This window comes from Lampris incognitus, chromosome 7 (assembly GCF_029633865.1).
Source record: "Lampris incognitus isolate fLamInc1 chromosome 7, fLamInc1.hap2, whole genome shotgun sequence".
NCBI lineage: Eukaryota > Metazoa > Chordata > Actinopteri > Lampriformes > Lampridae > Lampris > Lampris incognitus.
The window spans coordinates 10,791,924-10,797,923 of record NC_079217.1 but is presented as its reverse complement, the minus strand read 5'-3'; positions in this window follow the sequence as shown (position 1 = coordinate 10,797,923).

Below are 6,000 nucleotides of genomic sequence, written 5' to 3'. Positions count from 1 at the left end.
CGTGTTTTCTGCAGACATCAGGACCATGTGCGCATGCGTCATGATACAGGCTCAAGAGACTGTTACCACAGAGTGGCCAATGGTGAGAGAGACTACTGTGGAAGCAGGTCCACCACTGACTATGCCAGGGAGAGAGACACAGGCAGAGGTGTCTGTGTCCTCTGAAGAGGATGGACAGGCTCACACTGATACACAAAAGGCACTTCCTCTCATGCTCCCAACACCAGATCCACCCAAAACACCCTCACCAGTGGTACCTGCTGGGTCACTGGGGGTATTAAGCAGATCACAGCGTATTCGCAAACCTCCAGACAGACTGACTATGTGACTGGACAGTTTTTGTTAGGTGGAATGTTGAATCTGTCATGCTTTTCAGGTGATTCTATTGCTAAACTGTTGTGGAGACACTAGTATAAGTTTTAGGTGTAAGCAGGCTAAAGACACCACTGTTCTTGTTTGCCAAGTTCATTTACATTTGAGGAATTTGGGAATTTAAAGGGGGAGAAGTGTTGTAATGTGATCATTATAAAATAAGTTAGGGTAATGGTAATATAGCCATACTCCCGCTAGTGGTAGATGTTTGTTAGGAGATGCTGTTTTCGGGAGTTTCTGGGTTGTGGGGTTCTCTTATTTCATGTCATCTCCATGAGTGTGTGTGTGGTATGCTCCTTCACCCCTACAAGATAGTCGGCGTAAGCCTCTGTGTAAAAGTATTGTTTTTGCCCGGCCTAGATAAAGTTGATCTTGGAGCATGGAGTTGTCGAGTCCTTTTTAGAAGTAGAAGTTACCACAGGTGTCAGTGCTGGGGCCCTAGGTAAAGACCTACCATCTCAGTGGGGCAACTACTGCAACTCCTACACCCACCGGGCCTGGGCCAGCTCCGGAGTGCAGCAGGAGAGGGCCTATTACACATGGTGCTTGGGCAGTCTGTTCGCCAGCAGTGACACCCTGAACATTTGAGGGACTATGTATTGGGTGATGGGGTCGTCGGGGATGACTGACCCCTCAGGTGGGGGCTATGTAGTGACCCTGGGAGGCAGTCGCTCCGATTGTCAGCAGCTCCGCGTAGGAGGAGTGCAGGGGCTCATGGGACTCAAAACTCAATTCGAAACTTTATTGCAGACTCAAGGTCCATAACAGACAAAGACAACAAAAAAAAAAGCCAAAAAAGATAACCATTGGTAAAAGATAGAGTAAACACAATAAAATAACATAAAAGGAACAAATCAGTGTCATACAAGGAGGCAGCTATACCAGTGGTCCCACTGTCGGGATTGGTAGCATGTGGCACTGAATCTTATGTTTGTTAAACTCATGATGATTTACATTATCAGTCATTGAGCCGGCAAATAAATTTATACACGAGATTTCTTAGAACAGCCTGAAAAGTATTGACTCCTGCAGCCACGAATATTTCACTCGCACTACACCATCTAGGTCTTTTAGTAGTATTCTCATAGCATTATTATAAGTTACTCGAAGCCTCTGTAAGCTTGCTTTTTTTTGTAGTTTGACCACAGGTGTGCAGTATAGAGTGGTGTACAATATGCTCTGAACAGAAACATCTTCACACTAACTGAACACATACCAAACTTGCGTGAGATAGCGTTTGCTTGTGCATACGTCATGCGGCATTGTCTATAAATATCATCGTCTGTCATTTGTTCAGTAATATAATGTCCAAGATATTTCACCTTATTACATACCCCAAGATTATTATCAGACAATTTAAAATCAGGAAATTTTAGATAATTGTCCTCTTTGGTTCTGGAGATCATGACAACACTCTTACTAGCATTGTGTAATGGCTTGAATTACTTGGGACAAAAAACAATAAACCTACAAGCCATGAGGAGGCTGAAACCGGCTAGAACTTACTAATTGACGCGTCCGTGTTGAAGTAGGCCACTTGTCAGATCAATGATTGAATTTCCACAAGGTCCGTTGCAATAATACGCCACAAGTGTATTTATTTACACCACAAAAATATCCGATGCACAATTGCATGAAAGATCTAAAGCAAACGGTACTGCCTTGACAAGTGAACAACAAACGACATGAGGTGACGGTCAAAAACTTGTTTGCCCTCGCCGGTAACAAACACACCTTAATGTCATCAGGACCATACACATTTTATAGACAGGTAACACATTTCCGCTCTGACAGGTAGAGCCACCTACTGGGCAATAAAGGGAACTGCCATCAAGAACCCATTTTCATACGGAGGCATAATGCATAGAATGATACATATTGCATAACAATAGAGAAATGCAAGAAAAATACATGAAATATGAAATATGGCACTAAACCAGCAAATTGGCTCTAACACATTGTATTTGATATCATGCTCCACACCATACACAGAACATATATCAGGGAGCTGCTGAAGACCAGCACTACAGGGACTAAGGATGACAAGGTCATCCTCATACATAATATGGTTCACCAAGGTACAGTGCATCTGGAAAGTATTCACACCCCTTCACTTTCCCCACATTTTGTTTTGTTACAGCCTTATTCCAAAATGGATTAAATTAATTTTTCTCATCAATCTACATACAATACCCCATAATGACAAAGTGAAAAAGGTTTTGTAGAAATTTTTGCAAATTATTAAAAATAAAAAACTGAAATATTGCATGTACGTAAGTATTCACACCCTTTACTCAGTACTTGGTTGAGGCACCCTTGGCAGCGATTACAGCCTCAAGTCTTCTTGGGTATGAAGCTACAAGCTTGGCACACCTATATTTGGGGTATTTCTCCCATTCTTCTCTGCAGATCCTCTCGAGCTCTGTAAGGTTAGATGGGGAGCGTCGCTGCACAGCTATTTTCAGGTCTTTCCAGAGATGTTCAATGGGGATCAAATCTGGGCTCTGGCTGGGCCACTCAAGGACATTCACAGACTTGTGCCGAAGCCACTCCTTCGTTGTCTTGGCTGTGTGCTTAGGGTCGTTGTCGTGTTGAAAGGTAAACCTTCGCCCCAGTCTGAGGTCCTGAGCGCTCTGGAGCAGGTTTTCATCAAGGATCTCTCTGTACTTTGCTCCATTCATCTTTCCCTCGATCCTGACTATTCGCCCAGTTCCTGCCACTGAAAAACATCCCCACAGCATGATGCTGCCACCACCATGCTTCACTGTAGGAATGGTATTAGCAAGGTGATGAGAGGTGCCTGGTTTCCTCCAGACGTGACGTTTGGCATTCAGGCCAAAGAGTTCAATCTTGGTTTCATCAGACCAGAGAATCTTGTTTCTCATGGTCTGAGAGTCCTTTAGGTGCTTTCTGGCAAACTCCAAGCAGGCTGTCATGTGCATTTTACTGAGCAAAGGCTTCCGTCTGGCCACTCTACCATAAAGGCCTGATTGGTGGAGTGCTGCAGAGATGGTTGTCCTTCTGGAAGGTTGTCCCATCTCCACACAGAAACGCTGGAGCTCTGTCAGAGTGACCATCGGGTTCTTGGTCACCTCCCTGACCAAGGCCCTTCTCCCCCGATTGCTCAGTTTGGCTGGGCGGCCAGCTCTAGGAAGAGTCCTGGTGGATCCAAACTTCTTCCATTTACGAATGATGGAGACCACTGTGCTCTTCGGGACCTTCAAAGCGGTAGAAATTGTTTTGTACCCTTCCCCAGATCTGTGCCTCGATACAATCCTGTCTCGGAGGTTCACAGACAATTTCTTTGACTTCATGGCTTGGTTTCTGCTCTGACATGCACTGTCAACAGTGGGACCTTATATAGACAGGTGTGTGCATTTCCAAATCGTGTCCAATCAATTGAATTTAATACAGGTGGACTCCAATCAAGATGTAGAAACATCTCAAGGAGGATCGGTGGAAACAGGATGAACTTGAGCTCAATTTTGAGTGTCATAGCAAAGGGTGTGAATACTTATGTACATGCAATATTTCAGTTTTTTATTTTTAATAAATTTGCAAAAAATTCTACAAAACCTTTTTCACTTTGTCATTATGGGGTATTGTGTGTAGATTGATGGGAAAAAAAGGAATTTAATCCATTTTGGAATAAGGCTGTAACATAACAAAATGTGGGGAAAGTGAAGGGGTGTGAATACTTTCTGGATGCACTGTATTACCAATCATGCACCCAGTGTTACAGGCTTTCAACTGCTTGGACAAATCATCAATATATAGATTGTAGTGACTGGAGACAGAATTCCCTCGTTTGATACCATTGCTAGCCCCAAATGAGGCTTAAACGCTATTACCCCATTTCACTTGCATAGTTTGGTGGGTATAATAATAAGCCAGAATTCTCACAATTTATTTAGGCACCCCTCTGACTCAATTTAACAAACAACTTTCTATGATTAACACAATCAAAGGCTTTGGAAGCATCAATAAAACACATAACCAGTTAATTTTGGCTTCTATATTTGTTAACAATTTCCTTTAAGGCATACATATAAATAAGTCAGTGCCATGTTTAGCTTTAAAACCAAATTGGTTATCTGTGGCATTGATAAACTCATGCAGTCTATAAAGCAGGATTCTTTCTAGGACTTTCGACAGTATGCTGGCTAGAGCTATCAGCCTGTAGTTATCTAGGCTGCATACTTTGCCAGCTTTGTCCTTAATGACTGGCACTAACAGAACAGACAACACTGAGTCTGGTAACAAGCCATGGATCATAAAGCCAGTAAAACAAATAGCAAGGTAAGGAGCTATCCTCACACTGGTATCGTTAAGGTGTTCAGCAGTAATATGATCTAAACCACTTGCTTTGTTAACAGACAGCTTGTTTATATGCGTCCTACCTGACGGGTCGCTCCTACCAGGTGACATGGAGGGGATCTGTGTCGGAGCCTCGCAGATTGACTACAGGCGCTCCACAGGGTTCGGTTCTGGATCCTCTCCTTTTCTCCCTGCACACGACATCCCTGGGTTCTGTTATTCGCTCGCATGACTTCTCTTACCATTGTTATGCCGATGACACCTAGCTGATCTTGTCCTTTCCTCCCTCTCACACGCAATTATAGACACGCATTGCTGCATGCTTGACTGACATCTCAGAGTGGATGGCGACACCACCTGAATCTCAATCTGGACAAGACAGAGCTGATGTTCCTCCCGGGGAAAGGTTGCCCGCACCGAGACCTGGCCATCACCATTGACAACACTGTGGTGATGCCAACTCGGACAGCGAGGAATCTGGGTGTGATCCTGGACGACCAACTGTCGTTTGCTGCAAACGTTGCATCGGTTGCTTGCTCCTGCAGATTTCTCCTCTATAACATCAGGAGGATTCGCCCATTCCTCACTGACGAGATGGTATAGGTGCTCATCCAGGCTCTGGTCATCTCCCGGCTGGACTACGGCAACTCCCTCCTTACTGGCGCCCTGGCGTCAGCCATCAGACCTCTGGAGCTTGTTCAGAAAGCTGCAGCTCGTCTGGTGTTCAACTGCCCTAAGTTCTCCCACACAACTCACATCCAGTGTAACACTCTGGTGCTAGCCTACAGGGCAGTGAAAGGAACAGCTCCTTCCTATCTCCAGGCCATGGTCAAGCCCTACACCCCCGCCCGACCAATTCGCTCTGCTGCCTCAGGACGCCTGGTTGCCTCATCGCTCAGAGGCCCCTGCTGCTGATCAACCCGGTCACGGCTCTTTTCTGTCCTGGCCCCACAGTGGTGGAATGAACTCCCCATTGATGTCAGGACAGCAGAGTCGCTGCCCATCTTTCAGCGCAGGTTGAAAACTCACCTCTTCAAGAACTATGACCCTGTTACTTGTTCTTAGCACTTATTGTGTTCACTCATTTAAAAAAAAAATCTCTTTCTTGCGCTTTTACTTTAGCGCTGGTTTTGCTCTTAGATGCTTGTTTAGATGCACTTATGACCTCTGATGACTAGTTCTCCTGATTTCCTACGTTAAATGCACTTATTGTAAGTTGCTTTGGATAAAAGCATTGGCTAAATGACTGTAATGCAATGTAATATAGCTTGGTATACCTCATGTGACATGATCACAATTGAATCATCACTC